Source organism: Pleurodeles waltl, chromosome 4_1 (assembly GCF_031143425.1).
Source record: "Pleurodeles waltl isolate 20211129_DDA chromosome 4_1, aPleWal1.hap1.20221129, whole genome shotgun sequence".
NCBI lineage: Eukaryota > Metazoa > Chordata > Amphibia > Caudata > Salamandridae > Pleurodeles > Pleurodeles waltl.
In genome coordinates, this window is record NC_090442.1 from 50,413,348 (window position 1) to 50,429,072 (window position 15,725).

Below are 15,725 nucleotides of genomic sequence, written 5' to 3' on the forward strand. Positions count from 1 at the left end.
CATCAACCACTAACTGTACAAAGTAAGTAATAAACAAAGTGTGGCTTTATCACAAAGACCTCTGTACTCAAAAACTATACCACTCACTTGCCTGAGACACCTAGACTCACCTGCACCTACTCTGCACAGACACAGCAAGCACCAATGATATCCCACTAAAAAGGAAAAACAAAATAAAATTACACATATGACAACACAAATATAATTTTGCACAAATCTAAGGGCAACTCCACACACAATGAAACATAAGCTAAATATCCTGCATTTTGTACACCATTAAAAAAAAAAAAAATCATTCATGCATGGCAACAATACTCATTTGGAGTAAATAGTCCAAAAAATGTTTTTCTTACCAAATACATGCAACTACTCAAACTGCAGGTCTACCACTACCAAAACCACAAGGAGTCACAGCAAAGAAATCCAAAGCTATGACCAAAAACAAAAAGGAGAAATAAAACATGATGATCACAAATAAAAATACTTTGCCAGTTGACAAACACCCTGCCACCAAACATTTACAATTTGTCCTTGGCGTCTAGTGGTTTCTGCCCCCCTTTCTGCAGAAATGCCCAAAAAGAATCCCCCCAGGCCCCCTCAATACGGATTGATCCTTGCCCAATAGGCCACCCCCCTCCACCCCAAGCTAAAAACATGCACACTCACAATAATCCCTGGTGCCTAATGCTTTTTGCCCCCGTTTGGAGCAGATGGGCCTAATATAAATAGGCCCATCTGCCCTAAAAGGAGCCAGGAGCAGCCAAAATGAATGCCCCCCAAAGGAGAGCAACCCTTGCCTAAATGGCTGCTCCCCACAAACAAAAGGAAGACACACAACATAATTCCCGGTGCCTAGTGGTTTCTGCCCCCTTTGAGGGCAAATTGGCCTCACAAAAATAGGCTGATCTGTCCCCAAGGGGGTCAGAAATGGCCAAAAGTGATGTGCCCCTATGGGGGAGCGACCCTTACCTTGGGGCAGATGGGCCTAAAACAAATAGGCCTCCAAGGGAGGCAGAAATGGCCATCAAAGCTATGTCCTCAGGGGGGGGGGGCTTGTTATCGTTCTGGTTTATTTTCATACGCATCTCTTCTGCTATGGCCCACTCCAAGATATCTGTTCTCCAGCAAACAGAGCCCGGGCCCTCCAGACCCATCCACGTTATGGTAAAAATGGTAATGTAGTTGATGAGTTTTGATATGATATATTCAATGTATGATGCACACCTCCCCTTCTCAGGTCCAGCCTGAGTTAAACTATTCAGCATGAAAACGGTTGAAGTGTTTTTCTCAGTAGTCCCTGACTCATATCCTTTGCAAGATATTTTCCCGATCTATTACTGTGCCTGATTTCAAAGACAAGGTCACTTTGTGGTTCTTTTTGGCATTACCTACTCCAAGAGTACAGAGATAGACTCGAGAGGACCAACAAGTCCATGGCCTTCAAGGGTCAGATGAGTGGATCACTAGTTTTATTGTGCCTGGAAATCTGAAGATGTCCTCTTTGAATAAATGTTTGTACAGTGAGGTTAAATACATGTTGCACATTATCTTGGAAAGAGTCTGAACTCCTGATTTAAAATGTACAAATTAGCATATGAATTCTATTGTGAAAAAAACATTTTTATAACGAATGAATAAAATGTGGAGCACAAAAACTAAAATAATTCAGAGCACACACCAGCATCCTCGGTTTCTTGCTTGTAATCTAACAGGTTATCTTCTCCAACCAAGATCCTTGCACTGGTCATGGATGTCTTGTTCAGTGTGAGTCATCAGCACATTGCCTCCCCCAGTGACTCACTAAATCATTGGTATTTGCAAACATTTTCCCAGGGACCAAACACTATGGTCTGTGGTGTGGCAGGATGTTGCTTTGAAGACAGCAGTGCGGGGATGGGACTGTGTGGAAGGAGGGCATAGAAGAAGCAGTGCATGTGTATGGTGTACACAATGTGTCTTGAAGTCATTTTGAGGGTTTCATTCCATATTGCCCTTAGTCTGTGCAATAGAGTCATGTATTTGACAATACAGTGTTATGCTGCATCTGACAGTGCTATCCCTCTACCGCACCTTGGAGTAAGCATTCTCTCCCTTCTGTTGATATCTTTAGCAAGCCAAGTGCACAAAGGAAGTAACTTGGTTATTGAATTGAAGTAAAAGAGAACCGCAGGCCTCACAATTCCTATCTGTCTCTTATCTGTTAACATTAGGAGGTCTTAGAAGCAGGCTTGGATACAGTAGCAAGTACTATAAGACAAGGTGAGGCGCGCAGACAAAAACACCCAACCTCCACCGCTTGGCAATGGGCAGTGGGAAGGTTTTAACCATTCAATGATGAGGCTTGGCATTTAATCCTCATTTTACCAAAATATGCTGGTTATGAAATCTGTATTAAAAGTCTGGAGAGGTTCCACAGCACCGTGGCTTATCTTTTGGTGAGAGTAGTCCCTGAGTGTAACCGTTGGAACCAATCACACCCACTTGCTGTCTAATGACCAAGATGAAAACTATGAAACCAGATGGTTAATCTCTGCCACCCTTTGTGACAAATTGTGTGCTCTTGGATAATCACTTTTAAACATATTTCACCTCTACTACTTTTTCTTTAACAGAGATTGGAAAAAGTTAAATAAACTAAACACTGGTAGTAAGTGTGTGATGGTAGAACAGGGCTGTAACTCAACAATCATTTTTTTTCTACCCACGGGGAGAGAACACTTAGGGGCATATTTAAAAGCCCCTACCGCCACCTTAGTACCGCCATAGTGTAATTTTTTCACGCTAAGGTGGCTTTTTTCACACACCATATTTACAAAGTGGCGTCATGCATGCATTGCGCCACTTTGTAAACCCTTGCGCCACATTATGCCTGTGCCAGGCATAATGTATGCAAGGGGGGCATTCAGCATTAGGAGGCCCGCAAAAATGGCACACTGAAATTTAACAAATTTCACTGCGCCATATTTGGCATCCTTTTTAACGCCTGCTTAGAGCAGGTATTAAAATGACGACCCATTAGGAACCTATGGGCCTCCTTGCACTTTGCTACACCAGCATCAACATTTTTTACGCTTGTGTAGCAAAGCGCCACAATAGTGCCCAAAAGTTTGACGATATTGTGCTAACGACCGCCATGGTGCACTGTATTATATATACGGCGCAACCATGGTGTCGATAGGTGCCAGTATGAAGGCGCAGAAAAAGTTGAGCTGATGCACCACTTTTTCTTGAATATGGGCCTTAGTCTGTAGTCCCCTCATTAGTAATGATATAGAGAGAAAGTTATGAATCATGAAACAATGCCTTTCCTTAAATGCCAGCATGTGCTAGAGGTGTGTTTGGATCCTCAGCCTAAAATTAGCTGAGCCTTCAGTCTGCCAGCCACGCTCAAACCGCATGTACCAAGAATCAAAAGCAAAGCAGTAACTTTTGATGTAAAACTAAAGAGGGAAAATTATACCATCTACTGGCTGAATTGCACTGCCTGAAACCAGATTCCTGGGTTCAGTCCCGGCTTCCCCATGTGACTTAATTATGTGACCCGTGGCAATGCTTTTATTTCACTTTGCCTCCTTTTTTTCTTAATTATCATGACATTTGAGAGCTCCTTAAAATACATGAGTTCAGGATGTGCACTGTATAAAACCTCTTTTGTTTGATTTAATGAACTGTAATTTGTGCCATGTATAATAATAATAACTCGGGCCTCATAGATGGTTGATGCACATGACAACTGACTTGCCTCTTGGTTCACTAATGGTACTGTTATCAGGGTGGTGGAGGCATTAATGTTTCCAATGCTCATGCTTGAGAACTATCACTTTCAATAAATGCATTTCAATGTAGTGATACAATTTGATGCATTAAAGTTAAAGCCTGGGCTATGGAGTAAGAACAGAACTCTAGGATATTGGTCTTTATCTCAAATCCCCTCTTTTGACAGACATCTGCCCTTCAATAGGCCCTTCTTTGGCAATTCCATGAATATTTGGTAGCCACTACCACTTCATATCGGACCCGCTACCCTCACTGCAAGTGTTGAAATTAGAGCTCAAAAAGGTTCTAAGCTAAGTTCTTCATTTTGTCTTTTTTTTTAATGTTGACCCCATGGATATGCTGGGTTCTTTTCCCATTTACCTACTGTCTCATTTTATCTTCTTACTTCTTTCTTTTCTGGCTTATGATTATGTTGTCGTCCCAGCATGCACTTCCCATGACACGTCTTGAATGCATGATCTGAGTTTATATTTTCCAAAGTGTGAAGTGTCAGAAAGTCTCCACCTTATTAAATGCAGAGAGGAAAGCATTATACATTACTTTCCTTCCTTTGTCTGTACAGCAGCCAAGTTAAATGCTGTAACAATAAGACTATAATTCCCAGAACCCATTGGAATTCGTGACTACAGAAAACTAAACCCAGTGTGCTATCTTTGCTCTCTGTATCACAGCTAAGATTTTGTTTTGTTATATACTCCTGAAGACTTATCTTTGTTATATGTTTGTTATATGTACGAAGAAACAGCAGTACATACTGATCCCTCTTTTACAGGCCTCGGAAAATCATAAAAATGTTACTAGACCTGCAGGTCAAGTAACTTGAATAATCTACTCTACCTAACTGTAATGTACTTGACTCCGAAACTGGTCTCATTATATGATCCTAGGCAAATATTGTATTTTACAGTCGCCTTTTTCTTCATTCTCACATATGAGTGCATCTGCAAATATGTGAGTTCAGCATTTCTCCGGTAAAAAAAACTCCCCTTTTGCTTGATTAAATACACTAAAAGTTTGCTCCATGTATAATAAATCTAGCCCACATATGGGGTACACACGATCCATGCATGACTTGCCTCTTAGTTTATTAATAGCTTTGCCATCGGGGCAGGAGTGTTTCTCAGTTTATGTTTAAACACTCACTTTTAATAAATATATTACTAAAGTATGATGTGGTAGCGCAGTGTCATTTGCTAAATTTTAAAGAAATGTCCAGAAACCTTCCCACTAATTTGCAGCTTTGCTGATAAAACTATATAGTGTATTAACAATAATCTGTGAAAACTGGGTTTCAGAAAACATTTATCATTTGCACATCACAAAGTAAAGTGTTCTGACTTTTTTTTCATCCTATTAAAAAAAATGTATATCACACAAAAGTAAAAAAAAATGGTCTTTCACAGCTACTGAAATATATGTTGAAATGTTTGTAAAGTTGACTTAGTTATATAAATGTTGTGTGTTAGGAAAAACCTGATACCAAAAGCCTTTCATTTCACACAGGTCAGACAGTTCACCTTACAAAATCCTGGAACTCTGCAGTCACAAGGAAAAGTATTTGCATTGCAAGAAGACAAGTGACTGACTTTTGACCTCCGTCTCTGAACACAGAGCAAATGTGACAAGAATAAGATTTAAAGGCATCTTAATTGCTAATTCAGTTTCTGACTGAACAGAAAACCTGTTCTTTGTCCACTCACCAAAAGAGTTGAGTTGAATCTAAAAATAGCTCGACCTTGCCATAGTAACTGGTCAAGTAGATTTTTTTAGCCCTGTTTTATCTCAACTAGTTCTTATTTAAATGGAATCTTGACCATATGCATCTACTTAAGGCTGTAGCATGTTGGTGCTCTGTGACCACCATTCATTTATTAAGTTGCTTTGTTACTGGCAAATCATCTCCTTCTCTTAAGTAAATGAATGTGATGTGTTCAACAGAACTTTTAGTTAACTATCTGTGCATGATGAAATATCCCTTGGTAATTTTCAATGATGTTAAAGAAAAAATGTCTTTTACAACTAGCAGCAAATTGTGTATTCACATTTAGTAATTCTACATCTATTTACATCTAACAGGAAAGAAGCTTTGAATACATGAAATGATTATGGATATTGAAGATACTATTGTAAATCTGCAAAACAATGAAAAATTTAGTTCCGGTATTTAGGAAAACATCAGTGCAGTCGGAGACAGATTGACTTGAATGTAAACGGACAAATCCTGGAAGAGACAGTCAGTGGCAATTTAGTGAACGGGAGAGTCGGAGCTGTGTACCTCCATGCCAGAAGACTAAGAAATTACCTAAAAAAGAATTAAGGCAACAGCCCACCACAACCACCCCCTGTGTAAACAGACCAACCCCCAGGAACCATAGAAAAGAACAACGGCGTGGAGACAGACAACTGATGTGTAAAGGCAAAACAAGTTTTGCTATTTAAAATACAAACTTATGTTCCAATTTGCACCATAGAGAAGGAAGATGAATCTTCACCCGTAACTGTGAAAAATCATTATCCATTCTAAATGCCCTATTGCCCACAAAGAAGCCCCACGCTTATTATGAGTGTGACAGGTATTTGCTGACCTTTCCACTTTATTGTTACATCTGAAACCAAATATACATAAAACCCTACACTTGCAGGGAATGTGAGAGTAACAAGTGCTTTCTCAGCCATGTTGGCCCATCAGGAAACACAGTCATGTGATGTAGGCAAATATATACTCAACCCAAAGACACTAACCAAGAGAGCAGTATCAGACGCATGCAGCAAGAGCTTTAGTTTATCATCAGAACTAAAATACAGTCAGCAAACGCAGGCAGGTGAAAAACAATTCAATTCCACTGAATGTCCAAAGAGCTTTAGTTGGTTACCTAACCTACAATGTCATCAACAAACCCACAAAGAGGGAAAACTATACCATTGCAGTGAATGTGAGCGTAGTTTTAGTTACTCATCAGCATTAAGGAATCATCAGCGAGCACACACAGGGGAAAAACCATTCAAATGTAGTGAATGTGGGAAGAGCTTTAGTGATTTATCAGTCCTACAAAGACACCAGCGAACACACACTGGGGAAAAACCATATCATTGTAATGATTGTGGACGCAGCTTTAGACATTCCTTAACATTAAGGAATCATCAGCGAATACACACAGGGGAAAAGCCATTCAAGTGCAGTGAGTGTCTGAAGAGCTTTAGTCGGGTATCATACCTACAAGTACATCAGCGTACACACACAGGTGAGAAACCATTCAAGTGCAGTGAATGTGGGAAGAACTTTAGTCAATCATCAGTTCTACACAGACACCAGCGAACACACACAGGGGAAAGACCATACCATTGTAGTGAGTGTGGAAAGAGCTTTATTCTGTTATCACATCTTCAAAGCCATCAGCGAACACACACAGGGGAAAAACCATACCATTGCAGTAAATGTGTGAAGAGCTTTGGTCAATTATCATACCTGCAAAGCCATCAAAAAACACACACTGGGGAAAAACCTTACCATTGCAGTGAATGTGGAATTAGTTTTCATGACTCTTCAGCATTAAAGGTTCATCAGCGAACTCACACAGGGGAAAAGCCTTTTAAGTGCAGTGAATGTATGAAGAGTTTTAGTCAATTATCAATCCTGCAAAGCCATCAGCGAACACACACAGGGGAAAAACCATACCATTGCAGTGAATGTAAGAGTAGTTTTAGTAACTCCTCAAACCTAAGGATGCATCAGAGAACGCACACAGGGGAAAAGCCATACAAGTGCACTGAATGTACAAAAGCCTTTAGTCGATTATCAATTCTGCACCGCCATAAGCAAAAACATACCATTAAACACACCTGGAATTAATCCTAGAGATGCAGCTAATTTGGTAAGAACTTAAGTACATCACAATATCAGTGAACTATTTTTGGACACACACAGGAGCATATCAGTACAGTTATTGGGAGATAAACGAATTACAGAAAATTATAACATTAAAATTGTGGGACGTTTAAATACTGGATCATAACAAGTAGATGATAGAAGACCTGACTTGCAGGAAAGAAGAAAAACCTAGATATTTATAGAATTGTGAAAGTGTCTTTTCTTAATGATAATTCATTTTGCTCACATAGGAAAAAACATGAAATACCAGGAAACCTATTGGAAGACTAACATAATATGGACTCAAAGAAAAGGAGGATTGTTGGGTTTTTTTCAGTGAAACTGAGTTACAAAAGAAAAACATCCAAGCACACCTGATCATGCTAGTGGTAAAATCAATTTTATCAACAATGCTTGGACTCATAAGGGCATTATCAGCTAGATTTAGGGATTAGTGAACAAACCTGTGAACCCATGAACCCAAAATGCATGCACTCCCATGGAATACTTAACCAGAAGACAAAAGTAGTTCCTGTTACTGAGCAGTGAAAGTTTACAAGTCAAAAGAGTGGCAAAGAGTCTATACCCCGGGGAAGTGAGAAACACAAAAAAGCCAACACAAGCTGACATACAACAAGCAAAATGGGCAAGCTTTTAACATTTGGCTAAAAAATATCCTAGGATAAAATCTAGATACGAGCATAGTTGTTCTGTTCACTAAATAATACAGTCACTTTCTTAGTACATGACATTCACTCATTTGTCTCTTTAATAAAGAGTTCTATTACAACCAAATGTATTGTTACTCATTTTAACAAACACAAATGCAAGAAAGGCTAAGTCAGTCATACTGAGCTGCCTCTTGTGTTCTGCCAGTTTGTATTTCTGTAAAACCACTTTGGAGAAGCAGGGTTAGGAATAACACTTTGATGTTGAAGGGTTTGTGTCAGTCTAGAGTCTCTGCATGTGTAACTAAAGACAGACCTCTTTATGGCCACATGGCTTCCTGTCCTGTATAACATTGTGGGGGGGGGGGTCACTGACAACTGCCCTCTCAACATAGGCTGAGGTCAACAGGGATGTTCGACTAATGTAAATGGTTGGTTGATTGAGAAGACATCTGTCCATAGCTTTTACTGCAGATGTGCAGAATAAAGAGGTTCACACAGTTGCTGTGATGCTCAGTTTCTGTGATGCTGAGGCAACAGGTAACAGCAAAAACAATTAGCAGTTTTTTAGCAGCCATGCACTGAGCTATGTTTGTCAATGTATTGGTGCCCTTAAAATAATAATGGCATTTCTTTTAAAACTCTAGTGTGAGAACCTATAAATATGTAATTACTTTACTCTTAACATCAGATGATCTGGGCATTCTGTATTAGTTGGTCAAACATATGTAGCTAAATGAAACTAGAGAGGGATAGTATAAAGTTATAAGAGTTAGGTCAAAAAATGTCACTAGCCTAACAGTTCATGTCACACAAAGGGTGGAGGATGCTGTTGATATATATTTTTGCAGGTTTTGGTTAACTATTGGAATCTTTTTGGTTAGTATGTGTATCTTTGAATGTTTAATCAAACATGTTTTTTAGACGTGTGAGGTATAATTTGCTTTTGATGCAGCCGTTCCTTGTTTCTTTACCAGTGTTTAAGAATTGATTAATGTTAAAATAAATTTTTGACATTGATGTATTCATCTGTACTATTTATGTATCGATTTCATGGGCCAGACATTAATTCTAAAATAAATCTTGAATGAGTCATTCACTCACATTCTGTAAGTTTATTTGTGATTTTCTTATTTAAGACCAGAGAATCTTTGAAATGTATATCTATGGTCTTCCTCATCAGGAGGTGTGAGGGACCTGACGGAACACTGTAGATCAAAACTCAAATTGGAAGCCACAGACAGTCAAAGCAGGAGGATTTCATTCTGTTGATCGCCACTTATTCATCCTCGCTAATCGAAATAAGTGCACTGGATCAGGTTCCCTTACTCCCATGTCCAGATGGACTGCTAGCTGGCTGCATTTAGCACACATTTGAAAATCAAGATTTCATGGTGTAAAGAAAAAAGGCAAGACAATCATGTAAGTAGTAAAAATAGGGGAATATTGTATTCTATTGTAATAGTATTTATATAGCTCTTACTACCCCTGACAAGGCGTTGAAGTGCTTTTCGGTGAGATTGACTAGAGTAATGGAGGGATAGAGGAGGGAAGAATCCAGAAGTGTTAAGTAATAGGATGAGGCTTGGGATGAGTAAAGGAAAGATGGAGGAGGGAAGAGTCTGTGGAAAGGGTTAGGGAGATCATAGTAGCAGGAGGGGTTTTGGATGAGTCAAAGGTGAGATAAATAAGGGAGAATTTAGTAGGGTTGTTTGAGGGATCATGGCAGTAAAGGGGGGTTTGGGTGAGCTAGATGTGGAAGAGGCGGAAAGAGCTTAGGCAGGGTTATTTTGGAGATGAAAGTAGTAGAATGGGTTTAGGATGAGTCAGAGGGGGGCTGGAGGATAGATTGATAGAAACATGGTGATGGGTAGACAAAGTAAAGCTTACAAGAGAGTAAATGTATATTTTTATTTATAATTTTATTTATATATATATATATATATATATACTTTTTAAATCATTATTTTTATTTAATTTATTTATTCATTATTATTATTATTTTTAATTTAATTTACTTTATAATTAGAATTTTATTTATAGATTTTGTTATTTATTTATACACACACACACATATATATATATTCATATTCATATACATATTTAATCTTGAGTAAATATACATTTGTTAAACAGGTTTAAAGAGTATGTGTGTAATGTATTCTTATGACATAGTAGCAATACTTATTTCCTAAAGAACTATACATATCTAGAATATACACATAATCAGATTACAAATATTTATCAACACAGGCATATGCAGCCCATTGCTGTTTGAATATGGTGGTTATGAATGAAAGAGCCAACTCTTAAGTAGTTTTCTGAAGAAGAGATAGTTATCCATGGATCTTATATTTGGGGGTAATGAATTCCATAGTTTGGCTGCTTGAACGGAGAAGGATGTACCACCTATAGTCTTTTTCTTGTATGGTGGTGTTCTAAGGAAGGGCGGTCTATCTTGAGCGGAGGTTTCTTTGTTGAATGTATTTGGTTATTTTGTTTCTGATAAAAAGCGGTCCTGTTCCATGTATAACTTTGTGGGTTATACAAAGCAGCTTGAACGTGGATCTTCTGGCAATGGGTAACCAATGTAGTGCTCTTAAGGCAGGGGAGCTGTGGGCTTGTGGCTTTACATCTTATAGTAGTCTGGCAAAGGAGTTTTGAATACGTTGTAGTTTTTTTCATAATAGATAGAATGATGGTAGAGGCCACTGGCATAATCCAGTTTGGATAGTACAAGAGAGATAGTAGCCTGCACCTTGTGTGGAAATCCGAGGGGGGGGGGGGAGATGCGTTGCAGAGGCTTCAATGTGATGAAGCTTGTTCGTGCTAATTTGTCCACTTGGGCATTCATTGTTAACTTGGAGTCCATGGTAATTCCAAGGTTTTTAACTTCCTTGGATAATTGAGGAGGTGGTCCGAGATAGTCAGGCCAATCGCACAGTGTTTCATCATTTTTCCGGTCACCACATATGAGTATTTCCGTTTTGAAGACATTTAGTTTGAGATGGCTCCAAGTCATCCACTGATCAACTGCTCTGAGGCAACTGAAGATTTGTGAGTTTTCAAAGTCTTTGGGGCATTCCAAATTAAGTATTATTTTTTTGTCATCTGCATAGTTGTAGCATGTGAGTTGAAAATCATTGATCAGTTCTGGTAATGATATCATGTAGATGTTGAAAAGCAAAGGTGAGACGATTGATCCTTGGGGGGACCCCTGCTTTTGTGAGGTAGGGTTTGGACGAGAAGTGGGGAGAATAGATAATATTAGTTCTGTTTTGAAGGCAGGATGTAATCCAGTCGAGAGCAGTCCCTTATATGCCGGCTTCGTGGATTCTTTGAATTAGGCTGTCATGGTCAACCGTATCAAGGGCAGCCGAGAGGTCCAAGAGAAGTAGTGCAGCAACTCCATTGCGGTCAGCTGTGTTTCTAAGATCATCCCAGATTGCTATGAGTGCCGATTCAGTGTCTCTTTCTGGGTGGAATCCAGTTTGGTAGTCTGAAAGTATGGAATTGTCTTCAATGAACTGTGACATCTGGGCGAATCCTGCTCTTACTATCAGTTTGCCCAGGAAAGGTCCATTTGTGATTGGTCTGTAGTTGTTGGGGTCCTGTGGGTCTAGGTTTGTTTTCTTTAATAACGGACGTATGTATGCGTCTTTCAGGTCTTCAGGAAAAGTTCCTGTAGTTAAAGAGTTGTTGATAATTCTTCTTACAGGTGTGGCAGCAAACATAGATAAAAGAATGTTCTTGAAGATGTGTGGTGGACAAGGGTCAGAAGGGCAACCGGAAGCAATGGCAAGTCCTGCGTGACCCCGCCAATTAAGTACTGCATGCACAAGTGCAATAATTTATACACTAACAGTGCCCCTTTGTTAAAGAGACGACCCTCTCCTTGACTGTCTCTCTCTTTCTCCCCCGTCAAACCCACCCTGTTCTACACACTCTCCAGCAGCGCAAGTAGAAGACTGATAGGTAAACAGCAGACACTCTCACAAACCCAAACTATTCTACACCCTCTTTAGCAGCACCTCCAGACATCTGGTGCGTGAATAACAGACACTCTTTCACAAACCTAACCTATTCTACACTCTCTGCCCTGCAGACGGCTGGCGTGTGAATAGCAGAAACTACCACAAACCCACCCTATTCTACATGCTCTCCAGCAGCACCTTCAGACGGCTGGTGTGTAAACAATACCCACTCTCTCACAAACCTAACATATTCTACACCCTCTGTAGCAGTAGCAGCAAAAGATGGGTAGGTAGCAAATATAACAAAACTAGGACTGCTGATAGGCCCTGATCCCTTGCCTGAATTGGCTTGTCTTAGAGATCCACCAGGGCTAGTTTGGTCCCATGTATAGACAGAGACAATACCAGTAACTGTCCAGAAATGCATACTGTTCACAAGTGACAGACAGGCCTTGTTCTGGAAGGACATGACTGCTGAGTGCTAATGGCCAGGGGTGACTAGGCTTCCACAAGTAATCTATTGATAGACTACAGATCACTAGTACACCAGCTGGTGTCAGACTCTTCAAGGTCGAAGAGTAACCTTCCCTAGATTGCTACAGTTAGAACTGACCCTAGGAAACCAACCAGACTTCAAGCAACCTGTTTTCCACTGTTTTGTCTGGTAGGTCATTACCTTGTTGTCCTTTAGAGGGATCAGCAATCATTTATACAATATGGAAGATGTTCCAGCAGAAATATATTTGTTGCTTATCTGAGCCGTCAAGGCTTACTTCAGGAGGTAATAGGCTTGGATTAGGTATAATTAGGATGACCAGATGAGTCCCTATCTCTGGGAGATAACTTTTCTAATTCTGGGTTTTTATTTAACAGTGCATAATAGGAGTTGTAGTCTAGGTTCATTTTGATGGAGATCATTGGATCAACACACTTGATAACAATGATATCTAGCAGCAAAGCACAGGAATGGAAAAGAGGTGTTCCAGTGATATGGAACCATCTCATCTCCCTAAGTATGACAGTAATTGTAACAACATACTTCATGGAGGCTATACAGTCTACATGTAGTGAGCCCCAACCAAAATAGATACCTGGCCACACTATATACCAATAATCTAGTAAACACTTATGCCGATACTCATAGGAGTGGGACTCCTAATGAGGGTGGAAAGAAGTCCTTTACGGAGCATGATGTCTTTGGTATCAATCTACAGAAGGGACTGAAAGACCCAAGAATTAAAACACACGCCGAATAGTGGCTACTCTTCAACCATGACAGGAGGAGGAGCATAAGCACATGAACAAATCAAATGTCCTGAGTATGAAAAATACTCAGGAAAAGATGGAATATCAAATTAGCCACTTTAGGGACACGGTTAGGACTTCCACTCCAACTGGTCCACCTCCTCCCTATATATTCCAACTCCACAATTTGGCCCTCCTAACCACCACACACCGCATGAAGTCTCCAAATGGCTCACCATCATCCCCACTCTCAATGGGCAACCATGCTTGGTTCTCCCATTTCCATGAGAGTGGTGACAGCTTATACCTTTCAAATACAGGGCATGGGGGAATTGTTTCTTCCTTTTGTTTTTGCCTCACCAAGACTCGCTACATAGGACAGGGGCACAACATCCAAGACCAGAGCATCTGTAGTTTACATTCTGTTGTTTATCTTAAATTAATCTCTGTGGATGCAGGGCATATATTTGTTGAATGCTGACGGCCACCATGGAAGTCAATGGAAAAACATCCTCATTGCTTCCCCGCTGCATGGGCCATGAATTTTGTTAAACTGCTGCTTTGGCTAAGTCACATGCTAGACTGCTTGACATGGGTAGGTTTCACCCAACTGCAACAAACATTATTCCCTCTCATTTCTCTGTTTGATTGAAACCTGCAAGTGAACTTGGCTTCATAAACAATACTAGAGGGGAAATGGAAGAATTTTAAGGAGCAGCACAGGTGAAGGAGGGATGATAGGAGGGATGAAGCTAATGCTTCAATGATCATCAGATCCTATTGGGAGGACATGGAGCACACAGGGCTACTGGGCTTCAGCTACTGGGACTGCAGTGATTTGCTTCCGATATCCCTGGGTCCATCGTACTATGGGTCCGCATACTGGGTCAAGTAGGACATCATCAGCATTCAACTCTCGGTGGCAGCATAGGCAAGGAGTCACAGGCTTCTTAGGAAGTTAGTATGGGGTGCTAAAAAGCTTTGAACCTAACAATTACCCAGCAGCAATTGATTGTTCAACCCTGTTCTTGCCTTTTAGTAAAAAGAAAGATCTTTAATACACTAAGAAAACATCACGCTACAAATTACAATTTTCAGGTATAGATCTCTCATTGGCTTGGGGCCACTGTATCCTGGGATCAGTGAGCCCTTCTACCCACTCCCCACTCTCACCCCTAATTTCAGATTAGAGTCTGGTATGGACAGATTAAGGTATCAGGCACTTGTGCAGTGCTACTCCCTCACTAAAATGTGTGTGATCAGCTACTTTTCTCAGTCTCAAATGCCCATATAACTCACTGATGCAAAGCGCCATAGTGGTGCCATTCCTGGGCTCGGTCAGACATGCAATAAGTCTTGCATTTGACAGCCAGACATTCTCCTGTGCCAATCTCATGAACAAAGACTGTTCGCAATATTGGAGTCATTGAGAACAAGTTGGAAAATAGTCCCATTTATCTTCCCACATTCGCTTTGCTGCACAGGCGTGCACTCAGGGGGATGCTGAACCCATTTCACAGATTCGTCCTTTATGCTAATACTCAGCAAGAGGATCAGGAAGAGGCTTGCTGTCTTCATATTACCGTAGCATAATGTTCACAGTGCTATTTCTCCGGAAGTAAGGCTTCATACAGTTCACATGGAACACCCTTCAACATTCCCATGTGTCACCTGTGTCCAGCAAATAATTCACATCAGACACTTTCTGTATTACCTTGTATATTCCACACCATTTATCCTCTAAAGTTTTGGGAGACATGGGCTTTCGCACCAGCACCGCCAGGATCTCCTAATACCCAATCAACATTGCTTTCTTGTAATATCACTGCTTATTAGCTCCTGACAAGCCTGAAGGTTTTTCATCACCTGATCCAAGTAGTGCCCCATCAAACGACTGAGGCCAATCGCATAGTCCACCACATCATTTTGTGAGAACGAGTTCCTTCTACCCTTCACTGATCAACCTGAGTGGGCTGCGCAGTGGGTGCTCACACAGAAGTTCAAAGTGACTGAAATCCATGCCCTTGTCTGTATCTCCTAGTTAGCGAAGACTTGGCAGGAGAAAATCCCATTTACTATTGAGTTTCTATGATAAAATTCCCAGTATACTGTTAAGGGCCTTGTTAAACCTCTCTGTGAGGATATGGGTGCACTATACATATGGCTGGGAGGCTCTGTCGTGCAGTACGCTCT

At 40.4% G+C, this 15,725-nt stretch overlaps 1 pseudogene; it reads left to right on the forward strand.

Moving 5' to 3' along the window:
* The window catches only part of LOC138286976 (zinc finger protein 208-like), a 475,759-nt pseudogene that overhangs the window by 238,084 nt on the left and 221,950 nt on the right, over nt 1-15,725 (forward strand).